This window comes from Pan troglodytes, chromosome 9 (assembly GCF_028858775.2).
Source record: "Pan troglodytes isolate AG18354 chromosome 9, NHGRI_mPanTro3-v2.0_pri, whole genome shotgun sequence".
Classification (NCBI taxonomy): Eukaryota; Metazoa; Chordata; class Mammalia; order Primates; family Hominidae; genus Pan; species Pan troglodytes.
Genome location: NC_072407.2, coordinates 97841108 through 97860626, shown reverse-complemented (window position 1 = coordinate 97860626; position 19519 = coordinate 97841108).

Genomic DNA, 19519 nt, shown 5'->3' with positions numbered 1-19519 from the left:
GTGCTCGTTGGAGCTGCGGAAGTTAACAAGTTGCACGACCTTTCAGTGACCGTCCCTCTAGATCACAGGTTCTCTGTAAGGAACAGAGATATCTAACGGGCTTCCTTCATGTCATAGAATCCTGTTGCTGCTCTTCACATAGCAGATTCTCTTCTTTGCCCGGTCACTTCTATCCTCCTGCTGTTTCCACCCCAGAATCTGTGTCAAAGCCAGCTCCACCTCAGATCTCTACCACCCGCTCTGCTTTTGGGTCTCCAGCATTTGCTACTCTCTGACTGTTCCTTTTTGCTCTTTCATTTTTCTTCCTTTTCTTGTTCTTTCTTCCTAGTACTTCTTGTTTTGTTTTGTTATTTTTGCTTCCTTACAAGTGCTTTAAAAGAATTTTTGCTATGCTAATAAGCAGCTTGAATTTCCTGGCTATGAGAGACCAATGAAAGTGGTTTTTTGTATTTTTAATGCCCCAACCAACCAGCCAGTAGACCCAACCTGATAAAGGTGACAAGATGATCATGAATATGATTGAAAAATCCAGATCTGGAGAAATCTACTATGCTCAAATTGTTTTGTGATTATTTTGTTGAGGCCTTGGGACCCTATAATACCCTGTAGAGGGGAAAGGATTTACTAGAAGGAAAGGAAGATTCCCACTGTTAACCACCTGCACATATGTGGTGGACCAAGGTTGAGGAGAGGGAAGGGCTTTGTCTCCTCTCTAGAGCTCTGAGTAAGTAGGAATGGGCTCTGAAGAGTGGGTAGGCCTGGAGAAGACCAAGGAGTAGAGCTGTACCAGTAACAAAGACAATGGGTAAGGAGAAACCAAGGAAAACAAATAACCACTCTCTCATGGGAGAGGCCTGAGCAGTGGCAACAGTAAGTTCAGAGGTTACAACCTCCAGAGCAGCAGGGAGAGTCTTTGGGTCTCAAGGCTCCTGTATGTATTCCACTCAGCCCAAAGCAACAAGATATAAGAAAACATCTCCAGAAAGACTAGATGTCTTGCTCGTCTGAGCAAGTGAAAGCTTGGTTTTCATGTTTTGCCAATGGGGAGATGTTTGAAATTCAAGGTGGTCAAACTCTTCATTCCTGTTGTAGATTCTTCAGAAGCTTCAGACTAGAGGTTTTCATACTGTGCTCCACAGGAGCTGTAAGGGTCTGCAAGTATAATAAAAATTCATTTAAACATTTTTGACTACTTCAAAAACGAATGAGAAGTAAGAAACACGCTGGGCACCGTAATCACACCTGTAATCACAGCACTTTGGGAGGCCAAGGCAGGCAAATCACTTGAGGTCAGGAGTTTGAGACTAGCCTGGCCAATATGGTGAAAACCCTGTCTCTACTAAAAATACAAAAATTAGCCAGGCGTGGTGGCGCTCACCTGTAATCCCAGCTACTCGGGAGGCTGAGGCAGGAGAATCGCTCGAACCTGGGAGGCGGAAGTTGCAGTGAGCTGAGATCATGTCACTGCACTCCAGCCTGGGTGAAAGAGCAAGACTCCATCTCAAAAAAAAAAAATTAAATTTAAAAAAATTAAGAAGAAGTAAGAAACAGACTCACAACACATATACAACAAACATATAACAGACGTATAACAAATGTTATATGTAACAAGCATTAATATATAGTAGGTTCTATACATTAGGATTATGATTTCAAGTAATAGAAATCAACCATAATGAGCTAAAACAAAAATGGAGATTTTTATCTGAAGGACTCCGGACTTTATCATAGACCAAGGGCTAAAATGCAGCCAGATCTCAGGAAGCGATTGAAACCAGGTATCAAAGGACAATAGGAATCTATTGCTCACTTTTGTGTATTTCTTCATTCTTTCATCTGAAGACTTGCTTTCTATGCTCCTCAGGCATTGTGGCCAAAAATGTCACCATACCACACACCTTGAGTCCATATATCTGCAGAGTCCATATATCTGCAGAGACTGACTCAACTTTGAGTCCCTATACCAAATGCTCAAGAGAGGAAATTAAATTGGCTAACAAGCCAAGTATCACCTGCACAATCAATTAACTTGGCCATGGGCACTGATATGCAGTAAAACATGGCTTCCAGGATCCTATCTATGTTCATGGGAGAAGAGATGCGTGGGAACCAGCACTGGGGAATCCCTGAGATGTCTACTGTAAGGACCACAAGTTATGGGCTAACTTGTGATACCTTGTTTAATTTGCTTTTGAGTAAATTTTGGAATATTTTTTTCTTATAGATTTTGTATTTGTACTTTTAAAAAAAGCAAATGTGTTATATAGGAGGTTTGTAGCTCTACCCCAGTGTTTTGTTTTTTTTTTTTGAATTCAGATTGGTGCATGTGTTATCTCATAAAGTTGTATTAGCAAGTACATTATAACAACTCACAAATGCTGGGTTCAATTAAATGTTAGGTAACATTCAGATGCTTCCACTGGGTGCATGGCATTTTTGTGGAGAAATAGCCAGTGTTAAGAAATATGTGAATGGGTAACATGTTGTGATCCAATTATATTACAGATAGTTTTAGCATTTGTGAATTTGTGATGCCGTCTGACTTTTAATAAGCTGAACAAGCTCAATTTTACAATTCAATCCTTTAGTATTTTCCAGTTTATAAATGCAGATAAATGTCAAGGATAAAAGGGAACCTTAAAGTTTAAAATCTACATGCAAAACAAAATAAATATAACCATTTGAAAACAGCCTCAGTATGGCAAAGCAATTATGAGATTCTAGATTTAAATTGCTTGAGTTCCACACGTAGCTTCTTGCCTTACTAGCTGTGAAACCTTAGATATACTACCCAACTTATCTGTGCCTCATGAATTTGTTCAGCCATGAATTCAAGATAGTTTTATAAGATTGCTTTGAGCATTACATGGGACAAAATCTAGTAAGGTGTTCAGAGCATTGTTTAGCATTTAATAAGTGCTCAATAAAACTCAGTTATGATTCATTATCAACTCATGACTTTGTTGGGCATCACTAAGTTTAATCATCCCTCTGTCTCAGTCTCTTCAGTTCATGCTTAGAGCTGGCACTGCCTCCATTCTTCCTCATCCACTAGTATCCCATCATCTAGTCTCTATCTTATAGAAATTTACTAATGACTTTTATATGCTGATGTCCCCTATCCATTCTCAGCTCCTATAGGAATTTCTCCCATTTTTTGCTGATTATCATTTCAGTGGGTCTTCAGAAAGATGGGAAGGGAGTGTGTGCTCCATTTACTGTCTTGAATAGAAGTCATTCTGAGATTTAAATATACATTGTTAGGGATCTCATAATGATTCCAATTATGTACTGCTTTAAAAATTGTCCCATCGACTCACTCCAAACTGAATACTTACCAATGACAAAATGTGAACAATGTTAGATAATTGTTAGTAAGCCATATTTGAATAAAAGGTATTTCTTACATCCTTCTTTCAAGATTTGGATCAATTATATTGTAGAGTATTACAAGACTGCCAGGCAATCTGTTAAAAACATTATTGTTTGCAACAAATTTTCTCTATGAATTAGAAATTTCTTAATACTCTACAAAGAAGTAAACTACAGAATGAGGGTGATATAATACAGCAAATGCTATGTATGATTTCCGTCAACCCTGATTTTTATCCAAGCAAAACCTTCTTTGCTCATTGGTGACTGTATAAATAAATATTGGCAATTTTTCTTAAACATGGTGTACTGACCACATAAGTTTATAACCATTTCAAGACCTCACTAAAACTAAAGAAAATTAAAAGGTGTAGACCCAGGAAGAAAATGAGAATACCAGCGGATGCAGGGGAGTGATAAACGACTTAGCAGGGTAGAAGAGATCATGACATGAGGAGTCTGCAAAAGAGGAAACTGACTAGCAACAAGCTAGTCCATCCCCATGGAAACTTTGTAAGGCTCAGGACTTGGAGGTATCAGGTACTGTGGAGGGTGGGAATGAGGGATAGGGCTGAAAACAAGAAGATTGTTTGAACATAGGCAATAAGCAAAACAAAGCTTGAAGTCAGCAATAGCAGGCATTGTGTATGGCTAGAAGGAGAGGCAGGCCAGAAAGCAGGGACTGAGTGAAATTTCACATACGGAAAACAGGATCAGCCTCCAGCCACTTGCCCTGTCCTGCTTTCAGAATGCCAGAAGCCTTGAGAGTAAATAAAACCAGGTACAAATATACAAGGACAGAGAAAAGGGAGTAAGAGGTTGCAGCAGATATGAGATGCCCATGAATATTTTAGAAGAGAAAAAGTTAATGGGTGGGTGGTTCCAAGTTAGCAGAGCGAATAAAGCTGAGATATACGTGTTCGCAGAGGAGGGTGCCAACAACAAGGCAATCATTTGGCTTTGCCCAACCCAGGAACTGGAGGCAGGGGTGAGGATGGACTGCATGAAGGAAGACTGATTGAAACACAGACTGTTTGAACTCCTCTGCTTTCCTCCACAAAGCTAAGCATCTGGAGGTTTATTCACCAAGGAAATGGAATCAAGACCCTCTGGACTTAGTGATGACAGACACAGCCTAGGCCCAGAGTGAGTTACTTTGTTAGAAATGAGTATTATTTTAAATTATTCACGATGAATGGTAAGGTCTTTCAGTCCATTTCTTTAGCTGGATGCTGAAATCACGGACACTTAGCATGGTGAACTGAAGCAGGGGTTTGGGGGATTTAGCCCTCCAAGGAAACGGGCATGGCAAGAACTAGGGTATGTATGTATGTATGTATGTATGTATGTATGTATGTATGTATTTCAACAGTCTTGCTGTGTTGCCCAGGCTCCAGTTCAGTGGCGTGATCTCAGCTCACTGCAACCTCTGCCTCCTGGGTTCAAGCAATTCTTGTGCCTCAGCCTTCTAAGAAGCTTGCATTACAGGCATATGCCACCATGCCTGGCTAATTTTTATATTTTTAGTGGAGACGGGGTTTCACTATGTTGGCCAGGCTGGTCTTGAACTCTTGGTCTCAAGTAATCTGCCTGCCTCAGCCTCCCAAAGCGCTGGGATTACAGGTGTGAGCCACCATGCCTGGCTTAGTGTCATTACTAATGTTGTATAGCAAACCACCACAAAATTTAGTGGCATAAAAATATAAATCATTTTATTATGCTGAAGGTTATTATTGATCAGGATTTCAGAGAGTGTCCTCTCTAATAAAACTTAAGGATGGTTTTTCTCTGCTTTATAACAACTAGGGTCTCTATTGGGAAGACTCAAACATCTGGAATAACTCATATGCCAGGGACTGGAATCATCTGGAAACTTTTTTAACCACAGTTGTGGTGACTGGTGATATGCCATGAAGACTAAGCTTAATTGGGACTCTCAATTGGAATGCCTGTGTATGGCCTCTTCATGTGGTCTGGGCTTCCGGTGGACTGTTCCAGCAAAAAAGATAGATGCTCCCTGATCACTCATGGCCCAGCCTTGTAAATCATTGTCTCATTTCTAGTGTACTTTATTGGGTAAAGCAGTCAAAACTAATCTAGATTCAAGTAGGGTACAGCCACCATTTCTTAATGGGAGGAATGTCAAAGAATTTGTAGGAAGGTTTTAAAATCACCATATATGGTCATGAAAACAATAGTCAAATAGTCAGGAGCTCTTCAGAGAAATCAAAGCAGAAGCTGAAAGGAAAATCAGGCCGATCTCTGTTGATAAGGGTTTTGACAACAAAAATCATTCCTGGATCCAACTGCTGATGGCTGAGGCTGCTGCTATAATCTCTGGCATGTTACATGCTGGCTTAGGAGCTGCAAAGGAAGAGCTTTTGCTAGATGCAAAAGCTCCATCTAGGGCCCTAGATGGGAGAATCTGGAAAAGTTGGGATTGAGTTAACATCTGGAGCCCTAGCAACTAAAAGCTCAGTGTGAATCTTGTTTGGATCCTGCCTCAAGAAAATAACCAGGGAAATTTGAACACTGATGATGTTGAGGATTTACTTAATATTTCTGTGTAATGATGGTATTGTTGTTATGTCAAAAATGTTAATTTCATTTTGTTTCAAAATGAAATATTCCTTAATAGTTATTCCTTAATATTCCTTGAGGAATATAAATATCCTTAATAAATAATAAATAGGATATTCCTTAATAAATTCCTTAATTTCATTTTGAAACAAATGAAATTATTTATTAAGGAATTTTTATTTATTAAGGAATTATTAAGGAATATCCTTATTTATTAAGAAATATCCTAAACAATGTGTAGATAAAATAATATGATGTCTTGGATTTGCTTCAACATAACCCAGTGAGGGAAAGAGGAGGAGATCGGATTAGAGGTGAACAAGATTGGATATATGTTGATATTATGGAAACCAATGAGAGGTACATGGGAGTTCTTTATACAATTTTATCTCCTTTTGTGTAAGCTTGAAAACTTTCACACTGAAAATTTTTTGGAAGTTTACACACACACACACACACACACACACACAGATAGGTATTAACCTCTAGAATGGATTTACCATATTTAAAAGAGTAATAAGGAACTTCCAATAAATTGTATTTGCATTTATTTAAGTCAATTGTTGTCTTGGTAGATAACAACTGTGTAGCACTTTTTATTTCATGAAACCCTTTGACCTTCACAATAATTCCACAGGGTAGGCAGATGATAAGTGTAAGCATAGAGGAATAAAAGGACATGTTCAAGGTCACACAACTAGAACATGGAGGATGCAGGTCTCAAATTTGAGGCTTTTGGTTTTATAACTCATTGCCATTACACGATAAGTTACCATGCAGCAGTAGTTCTTAATATTTAGGGGCTGTGTGACGCTTTGATGACCTGATCAAAGCTATGGAACATTTTCCCAGAAAAATGCAAATGTGCGCACATCCAAAAATGTGAAGACAATTTCAGGGATGGGGAGGTTCCTTTCCTCCAATACATCTGAAGCCTACTCATGGATCTCAGGTTAGGCATTACTGCTGTATAAAGAACATGCTTCTTAGTCAATTCTATTTCTCCTTTGTTGGCTATCATAACTCAGCCTTCCAACAGAGTTCTGGCTTGCTCCCTCATCCAATTAACTACATCAAATCTGCTCTCTTGCCTTATTTCTTTGTCTCTGATAATGATCTGAGCATTGAGCATGAAGACATCCTCCCTTAGCCTTAAATCAGCAGTTCCTCACAGGCCCTACAGACACCCATTTCATTTTGTAAAGTTTCATTCACTGTTCCTCATATCTCTTACAACATTACTAGTTTAAAACTATCATCTCAATACTGAGAAACTCAGGTATATTGTCCATAAGCTATTACTGAAATGGTACCCGGTCATGGGAAGCATGGAGAATTAATCTCTCTTCAGTGCTCATATAGCTCTCTAAGCATGTCTCTATCAAATGAGCTCACACTATGTTATAATGATCCTGTTATATGTTTTGCTCCTTCAAGAGGTTGTGAGCTCCTTGGTGACAGAAACCATATCAATTCATCATTAGGGAATGGCTAGCACAAGGCAGGTGAAACAAAGTAAGAGTGAAATAAACATTTCTTGCATTAATAAATAAATGAATCCAAACATTCCATTCAATGAAATACTTAAAATCGTAAAACAAAACAAAACAAAACAAAACAACCTGTACATCCTTGCCACGTACAACTGCATCAACCTCAGAGGTCAATTAGGTAGGAATTGTTTTGAATGCTTCCTTCTGTTGCTCTTCCAGATACTAGAAGGAGAGAGATATATATTAAAGGTTCTCCAGTTCTATTAACTGTCTTCCTGGAGACTTATTTTAAAGCCTCATCTGATTAAAATATTTAGTCTCAATGACTGGCCAAGAGGAGTGATTATTGATTAGCTGTTTTCTTTTGGGTTAAACATGAAAGGCAGAACTATTGTCTCCGGAAGGCATTTGCTGAAAAGAACAGGTGTTACCTTGATAAAAAGCAATAAACCCTGAGCTAGTCTCCCCACCACTGCTGGAGCCCATCTACATAGTCCCTGAATGGGGAGTTGGAGGCTGAACAGATGGATAATTAGGCAAGAAATTCTGTAGAGAGATATTTTGAAAAAAGTAGGAGCAAAGTGTGCTACATGGGAGTCCAGAACCAAGGATGGAGGTGAGGAAAAGTGGTTAGGCAGGAGATTGCTGCTAAATGAAAAGGGTGGAGAAACTTTATTATGAAAACCTTGCCAAAACAACCGTCTTTGACCATTTGTTCTTTGCTCTTCCTCAAAGTCTGTTTAATGATAAAAAGAGATTATTATGGTCTTTGAAGGAGAAGGTTGTCTTTTGTAGATTAATGTGACTTTTACTTAAATCAGAAACCATTTTGCCTAGAGTATAATAGCAATCAAACCAGTGTTTGACTTCCATAAAGTAACTGAAATTGGACTTGGCCTCCTACCAGAAACACTAGAAAATTGTACAAAAATGTATTAAACAACTGTCTTCAGACTTTGGATGAAAGGTAGTACAGGGCTGTGATCCTTGAGAGAAGGTAAATCAGTAATGTGGGCCCTAAAATGATCTCAGCTTTCTGTACTTTAGGGACAGCACATAGCAGGAGAACCCAAACAGAACTCAGTGGTCTTGTTGTGTTGAAGACATAGAAACTACAGTTTAAGAGGCTGAGGTAGCTGTAGTTTGTAGAGTAGGAAACTGGAGAGTAGGGAGCCATGCAGAGAAAGGGCACCAGAAATTTGCATATAGGTCCACTTGAGTCTGTTGCTGAAAACTAAGCTATGCATGCTAAGGATGAAAACTTTATGCCAAGCAACGAACCACTAGGGTGCTGCAAAATAAGCAATTTCCAGAGAACATACTTGACTGAAAGTTCCTTGAGTTCCAACCGGCCAAAGTGATGAGGCCTCATTAAACATTAAATACAGACCCTGGAAGACTTATACCTTAGTAGTAGGCTAGACTAACCCTAAGGTAAAAGCTACTCTAGACATTTTTAACAGTTTAAAAACAGGCTTCAAAAAGACTAGGTTGATCCACAAGTAATTTAATTGCCTTCCAAAAGAAACTTAAACGCACTCTAATGGAAGACAACAAAATTTGGACACTCAGCAGTGTAACAATCACAATTCCCAGCATCCAGTAAAAATTTCTGGACACATGAAGAAGCGTATGGCTCATAACCAGGAAAAAGACAAGTCAGTAGAATCAAATTTAGAAATGACAGAAGTGGAATTAACATACACTGGATTAAAATATTTGTTAAAATTGCTGCAACAAATATGCTCAAGAATTTTTTTAAAATGAAGTTAGTGAGGAAAGAAATAAATATTTAAAAATTGAAGCACATGGAACTCCCAGAGATGAAAAATCAATATAGAAAGTGAAAATATTGCAGGAGGGACATAACAGATTAAATACTGTAGAATAAAAGGTCAGTGAAATTGAAAATGTAGCAATAGAAACTATCCACATGGAAGCAGAAAAAGGAAAAAAAAAGTAGCAAAATAAATAAACAGAGCCTCAGAAGTCTTTGGAATAATTTCAAGTGCTCTACATTTATGTAATTAAAATCCATGAAGAAAAAAGGGGGATTTTAGAAGTATTAGATTAAATAAAGAGAATTTCCGAATTGGATAAAAATCATAAAATCAATATAAAGAAAAAGAATTTCTGAATTGGATAAAAATCATAAAATTAATATACAATCATACAAACATCAGACAAAAAACCCACCAAGGCATATATTAATCAAATGTCTGAAAACCAATGATAAAGATCCTAGAAATGGCCAGAGGAAAAGAGAACTCTATATTACATAAAAGGGAACAAAGATAAGAATGATATCAGACTTTTTTGTCAGAAATGGGACAAGCCAATACATAATAAAACAACAGATTTAAAGTACTGAAAGAAGACTAAAAAAGATAGGTTAACCCAGAATTTTATATTAAGTAAAATTATCCCTCAAAAATGGAGAGGGAAAATAGTTATCCAGACAAACATAAACAGCATGATCACAGATTTAAATCCAACTATATTAATAATTCATAAAATGTAAATGGCCTAAAGTCCCTAAATAAAAGTCAAAGATTGTCAGATTGGATTTTTTAAAAAGCAATATTCAATTTTCTGATACTGCAAGAAACTTAGGTTAAAAGTAAAGAATGAAAAAAAAAACCCTGAAAATGCCTAATTAAAAGAGTGATTGCATTAACATTTAAGTAGACTCAGAACAAAAAATATTATCAGAATAAATACATTATGATTTAAGCTTCTGTTTTAAGACAATGCATATTGTACACTATAGAGCAAATAAAACTCGAAGTAAACAGATGGAAAACAATAATACAGAAAAGAACCGAAAATAATTAAATAGAAAGTGGAAAACAGAGAAAATTAATAAAACCACAAGATGATTATTTGAAAAGATTAACAATGGATAATCCTCCAGCCAGAGTAATTAGGAAAAAAAAGATACAAATGAAATGACCAGTATCAGGAATAAAAGAGAACCCATCACTAGAGACCCTGAAGCATAAAAAGGAAAATAGAAATATTATAAACAACTTTATGCCAAAAAAAGATAATTTCGGTGAAATAAACATTTCTTGAACAGTATAAATTACCAGAATTAACACAGGTAGAAATAGAATATTTGAATAGTCCTATATTTATTTTAAAAATTGTATTAAAAAATTAAAAGATTTCCCACAAAACTACCAATTTTTTAGATTGCTTCACTGGTGAATTTCATAAAATATTTGATGAATAATATGAATCTTATACAAACTTATTTGGAAAACAGCAGCAGAAGAAACACTTCTTAACTTGCTTTATGAAGCCAACTGTCTTAGTCTGTTTTATGCTTCTGTAACAGAATACTTGAGCGTGTAATTTATAAAGAACAGAAATTTATTTCTTACAATTCTGGAGTTTGGGAAATCCAAGATCAAGGTGCTGGAAGGTTCATCATCTGGTGAGGGTCTGGTTTCTCCTTCAAAGATGATGACTTGAACATTTCATCCTCCGAATAGGAAGATTGCTGTGTTCTCACATGGCAGAAGGTAGAAGGGCAAAAAAGAATGAGTTTTTGGTGAACAAGTCTAGGTTTGTCAAGCTCTTTTATAAGGGCACCTAATCAATCACCTCTCAAAGGCCATGCCTTCCACTAATGTTGCATTGGGTATTAAATTTCAACACGAATTTTGAAAGGAACAAAAAGTTAAACCATAGCATCAGACTTATCTGATAACAAAACCAGACCTCTGTGTGTGAGTGTGGTGTTGAGTTTCCTTTGAACCCAGTCTTTTCCACAAATGACTTTGCACACATTACAAAAGAACTATAGACCCATGTCCCTCCTGAACATTGACACAAAATTACTCTGAATTATAAGCAAATGAAATCCAGCAGTACATTAAAGAAATGACATAGAATGGAGAAGATTTATCCCAGGAATGCAAAGTTGATTTACCTTAAATATCTAATTAATATCATTACCATTCACCATATCAATAAAGAAGAAAAACTATATGAACATCATTAGATGCAGAAAAGGCATTAGACAAAATACAACACATATTCATGGTAAAATATCTCAGCACATTAGGGATAGAAGGAATCTTTTCAACCTGATAAAGGGCATCTACAAAAAACAAACAAACAAAAAAACACAGCTAACATCCTACTTAATGATAAAAGATTCAATTTTAAGGCTGAGAGTATAACAAGTATGTCTGTTTTTACCACTTCTATTTAACATTACAAGGGTCCTAGACCACGGTTCTAATTCATGCAAAAACCAATGCAAAGAATAAAAGGTATACAAATTAGAAAGGAAGAAGTGAAGCTGTCTGTATTCACATATGACATGATCATGTATCAACAAAACTCTAAGGAATTTAAAAGACAGCTACTAGAATTAACAAAGGGATTTATCAAGGTCACAGGATACAAAGCAATAGACAAAAAAAAGGTATTTGTATGTACTAGCAATGAATCACTGAAAATGCAATAAAAGTGATTGCATTTAGCCTAGCATAAAAGATAAAATAATTAGAGATAAATTTAACAAAAGGTATTAAGAATGTACACTGTAAAACCTTAAAACTACAAAACCTTGCTTAGAGAAATGGAAGAATGCCAAATAAATGGTAAGATATACCATGTTCACTGATTGGATCACTCCATATTGTTAAGATGTCAATTCCCCCTAACTTGATGTAGAGTTTTACCTCAGTTGCAGCATGATTTTTTTTTTTTAGAATTGTCAATTGATTCAAAAATTTATATGGAAATGCAAAGAACGTAGAATGACGAAAACAATTTTGAAAAACAAGAACAATATTGGAGGATTTATACTACCTTCTTTTAAAATTTATAAAAGCTAAAATAATAAACACAATGTAATATTCATGTAAGGATAGACAAATAAATCAATGAACAGAAGATGGTGTGTGTGTGCTTTTGTGTAGAATTGCCTTTCACGCAGTATTTTCCACAAATGATGCTAGAACAACTGGGTTATCCATTAAAAAAAATGAACACCACACACACCTTACTTCATACTCTTTTTACATAGTAATTTGACATGGCTTATAGGCCTAAACATAATGCTAAACCTATGACATTTTTTGAAGAAAAATATCAGAAAATATTTGTGACTTTGCGTTGGCATGGATGTTTTAGGCACATAGAAAGCATGGAATATGAAGAAAAAATGGAAAAATAGAACTTTATCATAATTAAAATATACTGCTCGTAAGACCATTAAGAGAATGAAAAGGCAAATACAAACTGGGAGAAAATATTTTCAAAGTATATCTGACAAAGGATTTGTATATAAACATAAAAGAACCTTAGAATTCAATGAGAAGATAAAAAAATCCCAAGTAGAAAATGGGCAAAAGATTTCAACAGATTCACCATGAAAGAAGATATACAAATGGCCAATAAGCACATGAAAAGATGCTGAACATCACTAATCATCAGGGAGTGCAAATTAAAACACAATGAGGGCCTGGCGCGGTGGCTCACGCCTGTAATCCCAGCACTTTGGGAGGCCGAGGCGGGCGGATCACGAGGTCAGGAGATCGAGAACATACTGGCTAACACGGTGAAACCCCGTCTCTACTAAAAATACAAAAAAATTAGCCGGGCATGGTAGCGGGCGCCTGTAGTCCCAGCTACACGGGAGGCTGAGGTGGGAGAATGGCGTGAACTCAGGAGGCGGAGCTTGCAGTGAGCCAAGATCGCGCCACTGCACTCCAGCCTGGGCGACAGAGCAAGACTCCGTCTCAAAAAAAAAAACACAAAAAAACAAAAAACAAAAAACAAAAAAACCACAATGAGATACAATCACGGATTCACTAGAATTACTAAAATTAAAGAGATTGACAATACGAAGTATTTACAAAATGTGGAGCTACTGTAACTCATAAATTAGTTATGAGAATATAAAATGATAGAACACTTTGGAAAACAGTCTGGCATATTCTTATAAAGTTAAAATACAATTACCATAGGACCAGCAATGCTGTTTAGGAATCTACACAGGAGAAAGAAAGCATATGTCCACATAAAAAATTTTACATGAATGTTCATAGCAGCTTTATTCATAACAGCCAAAAAAAAAAAAAAAAGCAAACAACTCAAATGTCTATGACTAGGTTGATAAATTAACAAATTATAGCATATTCACACACTGGATTACTACTTAGCAATAAAAAAGAGCAAAGTACTTAAACGTAACAGCATAAATGACTCAAAAATAAACTGAATGAAAGAAAATACACAAAAGCAAACGTATGAAATTTTAGCAAAGACAAAAGTAAAGTGACAGATAAGTGGTTGCTTGGGGACTAGGGTGGGGATAATTTGCTACCAAGGGGACAAGGGAACTTTTTGGGATGATGAAAATGTATTGATGACTGTGGTAGTTATAGAGGTTATACATTTGTCAAATCTCATTCACCTATAAATATAAGAAATAGGTGCACTTTATTGTGTATAATTCATACCTTAAGTTGATTTGAAAGACCACGACAATGCATGACTCCCTGACAGGACCGCTGGTCAGCTAGCAGCAACCATTTTACTAGTCATATAAGTTTATGTTACACTGATTCACTATTTAGGTTAGGAGGAGAATATAGCTCCTTTGGTACAGCGATGGGGGCTTTGCCTGGCTAGAATTTATCATGCCCTTTGAGCAGTGGGTGATGTGATGAGATATCTCCAGGATGAAGAAAAGGGAAGGCAAAAGTGCAAAAGTCTGTCATGTGGTAACTAATATTCTTGACGAGACAACACTTCTATAGGTCCCAGAGAAATCTGAGTAGAGGGAAAGGCCAGACAAATATATGCTATCCCTTGTCAGGATTTTAGCTCCTCATGCTGCATTTACATTGTGAGAAGTGAGTTTTAAGAGATACCAAAAGGGAACAAAGCATTAAGAAAGAACAATTTAGGCTGGGTGCAGTGGCTCATGCCTGTAATCCCGGTACTTTGGGAGGCCGAGGCAGGTCACCTGAGGTCGCGAGTTCGAGAGCAGCCTGAGCAACATGGTGAAACCCCATCTCTACTAAAAACACAAAAGTTAGCTGGGTGTGGTGGCGCATGCCTGTAGTCCCAGCTACTTGGGAGGCTGAGGCAGGAGAATCGCTTGAACCTGGGAGGCAGAGGTTGCAGTGAGCCGAGATCATGCCATTACACTCCAGCGTGGGCAACAAAGGCGAAACTCTGTCTCAAAAAAAAAAAAAAAAAAAAAGAAAGAAAGAAAGAAAGAAAGAACAATTTACATGGGAGCAAGGGTGCATAAACTCCTTAGTGTTCTACTCCCAACCTTTCATCAGTAATAGCCCAGGCTTATATTGTGTTCATTGTGTACTACACATTTCTTTCAGATATATATATATATGATGTATATGTCATATATAAAGACACATGCTGCATACAGATATTTGTGTGTGTGCACACACATATATTTTATATATATAGTTATGCATCATTTAATGATGGAAATGTCCTTTGAGAAATGGATTATTAGGCACATTTATCATTATGTGAATATCATAGAGTGTACTTACAGAAACCTAGATAGTAATAGCCTACTGCACATCTAGGCTATATGGTGGTCCAGCCTATTGTTGCTGCTTGGCTACAAACCTGTACAGCATGCTGCTAAACTGAATGCTGTAGGCAATTGTAACATAATGGTAAGCATTTGTGTATCTAGACATACCTAAACATAGAAAAAATACAGTAAAAATACAGAGCAAGAGATAAAATAATGGTACATCTGTATAGGGCAGCTCCATTATAATCTTATGGGACCATAATTGTATATGCAGTCTGTTGTTGGCAGAAGCATTGTTATGTGATGCATAGCTGCATATAATTTATTCCTATCTCATGACAACCTTGATTATCACTCCTATCTGACAGTTTGGTCATTGAGACACAGAAAGAATAACTAGCTTGCCCAAAGTCACACAGCTACTAAGAGACAGATCTAAGATTTAAACCTGTAGATTATGGTGCTTTCCACAATTCTGCCAGTTGTGCTCTTAAGGTATCAACACTTCAGAACTATTCCCCTCACAGGTAGAATCAAGCAAAGAGAGACTTCACCTCCCATTTCAGATTGAGAAATATAAAAAAGAACCCCATCCTTTACATATGTACATATGTATGGTGAGTGTATTTGCTGAAGGCAACTGCCTACTATCACTTATTTGATTTTTCATTTAACAAATATTTGTTAAATGTGTGACTTCCATGTATCTGATATTATGCCAATCATTGGGGATTCAGAAATAAATACATTGTAATCCCCAGTTTCAAAGGACTGGAAATTCCTCCAGGATGACTGTGAAAGGCACATAGTGCAGAGGAGAGTTAGAACACTGACCACACTAGCTATGGGCTGGATATTTGGGCCATACAATATCCATCTACATTCTCAGGAGACTGTCTGCACTTGACTCACTGAAGGTCACACCTGGGCATCCCTGGGGATCCTCTTATCTTTACCATTAAGCAATGTGAAGCCATAAAATGATTAGGGTTGGCAGGCTTTTAGAGGATTAATGTTCTAACAAATCGGGTGATTTTGCTCAGCTTAGCTATTGAGGATAACATATTGTGAATTTACTGAGCTCATCTGTGACCAGATTCCTCTGCAGGGTAATTGAAAGTGAGTGGAAATGGCTATTTATGTATTCTCAGCCATTAGATGCTGCTTTCATCTCTGATTTCTTTGGATGATGAGTCAAAATATATACTGAGATCATTGCCTGTGGGTGCCACTTTGCATGTTCAATTAGCTAAGGCCTGTGCTTAGTACTGGACATTAAAAGACAGATGGTGAAGGGAAGCTGGACTCAGACTTCAGAAGTGACCCACCAGCCAAATGGGGGTATATTTCTGAATTGCATCTTCCTTTAGGGCTTGATGGCCACTAGGGGTGTGAGTTGCCCTCAGCTAAATTCACAGACCTGTGGTAGTGTGGCCCAAAGTGTTCATCTTGATGTTAAGAATAATTTTAAAACCCCTTAAAAAAGAGCTTTTGGTGAAATTCATCTGAGAGGTTCTGCATTGAACAAGGTTGAATGCATTTCTGTAGTGCAGGATTTTTCAGCATCCTGGGCAGCCTTACATGTGTTGGTACTCTCTAAGAGAAGAAGGTAATAAAATTATCAATCTTATATAAGGGCACCAGCAATGATCAAGCACCTATATATTATTTATTACATTAAATACTTTATATAGATTGCTTTATATAATCTGCATAACTGTTCTAAGACATGTCTTTACTTTTTTGGAATGATGGCACTGAGGCCTGGAGTGCTTATATAGCTTTGCCAAAGCCACAATGAGCAAGTGACTTTGCTGAGATTTGAACCTAAGCACTTTGGTTATAGAACCCATACTCCTGAACACAATGCCCTATTTCTTCTTTTTCTATTTTTATTTTTTCCAAAGATGATCTTGCTCAAGTGGAGACCCATAGTTTACACTTTCAGAAGAAATTCCTAGGATAAAGATATCAAGTATTGCTGGGATGTACCCCAGCTCAGGTTACACACATGAATGGTATAGTGGAGACAGGAAACAAAGAGTCAATGTTAGACATTTTCAACTCACCCTCGCCTGATTCTATTCTCTAAAGTATCAAAGAAATTAATGACTCCTGGAGTTTTGGGATGAGAGCTGACTCTAAATTTTTTCAAGCATCAGAGTGATCTTGCCGTGATCTAGCTCATTCTTCACTTTTTCATTCAAGCATCACAAGGACTCTGATAATATCACTTCATTAAAGTCACCCATTTTTGAATGCATATTATGAGCCAGGCCGGCCCTGTGCTAGCTGTTGCATTCAAGAGTAGATGCAGGAATCTGACAGAGACGTAAAACAGCGTTTTTGGTAAGGTTGATTAGAGAATGTGGAAATAATTAAAACAAAACAAACAAACAACAAAACAGAAATAGGACATTGTGTTCAAGAGTTTGGGTTTATAACCAAAGTGCTTAGGTTCAAATCTAAGCAAAGTCACTTGCTCATTGTGACTTTGGCAAAGTTATATAAGCACTCCAGGCCTCAGTGCCATCATTCCAAAAATGGCATCCTCAATGGGCCACCTAAGACTTTACTACTGGATTAGGCAGACTCATCTACCCACCCACCTCTTCTAGGCCCTAGAAGAGCAGTACAACCCCTTCACTCTCCAGCCCCCTCCATACATTTACCCCATGATAGTTGCAGAGAATATGGGTGTCCTGCAGGCAGGCCAGGTCCAGAAGGAGAGGCAGATGTGATGAGCTGAGTATGATGGTTTCTTCTCCCACATTTTCCAATGAAGTAAGCCACTTGGAGAGGAGTGAGGCAGCACCTAGAGAGACATCACAAGCTCCTCTCATGCTTTTCTCTTTTGAGGAGGAGAATAGAAATTCCTGCTCCTATCTGGCTGGAAACAAGTAGTGGGGAAATAAGTATTCCCCCAACCCAAATATTAGTGACAGGAGATAAAACCGCTAAACGTATCTAACATCTCAAGGATCCCAGAGTCCAGTGGCAGAGACAGGCAGACAAAAAGACAAACAGAGCACTGTGAAAGAAAAGGATGCATGAAGAGGGGGATGAAGCAGAAGGTCCTGGGAGAAATATGGTCCCAATACTATTTTCAACCAATTAAATACAAAATAGATATTGTTTCCTTCCCTCTGTCAGGATTACATTTTCAGATATTAATATTTCTCTTCCATTCATTCATCCATCAAATGTATATGTGTACTAACATGTATTAAGCCCTGGAGATAAAAAGCTGGCTAAGATGAAGCCAGAAACTCACTTCCCTGCTAAAAATAAAAAAATTCTCTTGTATTAATTAACTGTGTGTGAATTAATTATGATGAAACACTGGTTTTTTGGTTATACAGAAATTCCTCAAGGTAATGTCACCTATGGTATAAGCTTTGAGTAGGGGGGATATGCAGTGCAGGTCAGGGGACTACTTAAGCACTACCAACAGGAAGGAAAGAGAAAGAAATTTCTGTAATAAATGAGCTAAGAGCCTCAGAAATGAATTGTGGAGCAGCTCCCACCCCATTTTTACTTGCTTTACAATTTTTCCCAGAGTCAGTATGTGTTTTATTAAGATAGGATTGTACCCATGGAAGTTCAAATGAGGTCCAGGGAATCAAATGAAAGTCTTACAACTGAATTGCTAAAACACAGAGAGCGGTTGCACTGTTCTGACGTCAAAGGACATGAGCTGGTAATTATCCTATTTGTGAAGGGAAGATGGAAAGATTGAGGACTTGGAGATAGAGAAGCTAAATTAGCCTTAATGAAATATAATGGATATAGAAACCAGGGTATCCTAATATGTAGTTCCACACAATCAGATCTGGAAATTAAAAGAGTAAAAATTGCTATGTAAAATTTCATTACTTGTTTGAATGGGAAAGAAACAAAGTCATTACTTGCCAGTATGAAACCTTGTTTCAGGAAAAGGGCTGTGTGCCTTCACAGAAATCTAACTCTTTGGAATGCTGACAGCTGGGAGGACACGAGGAACTTTTTACTTCTCTCACCAATGCTGCCGAGAAGTTTTTACTTCTCTCACCAATGCCGCCGACTCAGCACTCCAGGAACTGCTCCATGGTTCGTTGTTTTAAGCCATAATACTTATCACTTTCTAGCACACTGTACTATCTACTTCTTGTTTATGTTTCTTGTTCATTGTCTGTCTCCCTCACTAGAATATAAGCTCCATGAGGACAGAGACTTCCTCCGTTCCTTGGTGTGCCCAGAGTGCTTGGAAGGGTGCCTGCATGGCATGTTGTAGGCCTTCAACAAGTATTTGTTGGAAGATAAGTTCTTCACTAAATTCCTCCAAAGGGCTAACATGGAGGTAGTTTCATGGAAAAAAGAAAAAGTAGTTTTATGAATAAAAGGATTCTCTGGGAGGAAGAGTAGGTGGATTTGCAATAGATCATTCTCAGGGTCTGAATTAGAGAGGAAAACATAGCAACTCAACTAAAACCAGAACTGGGTGGAAAAACTGCCTGCCAGGAGGCATTTCAATAAGAAAACTGCGGCAAGAAAC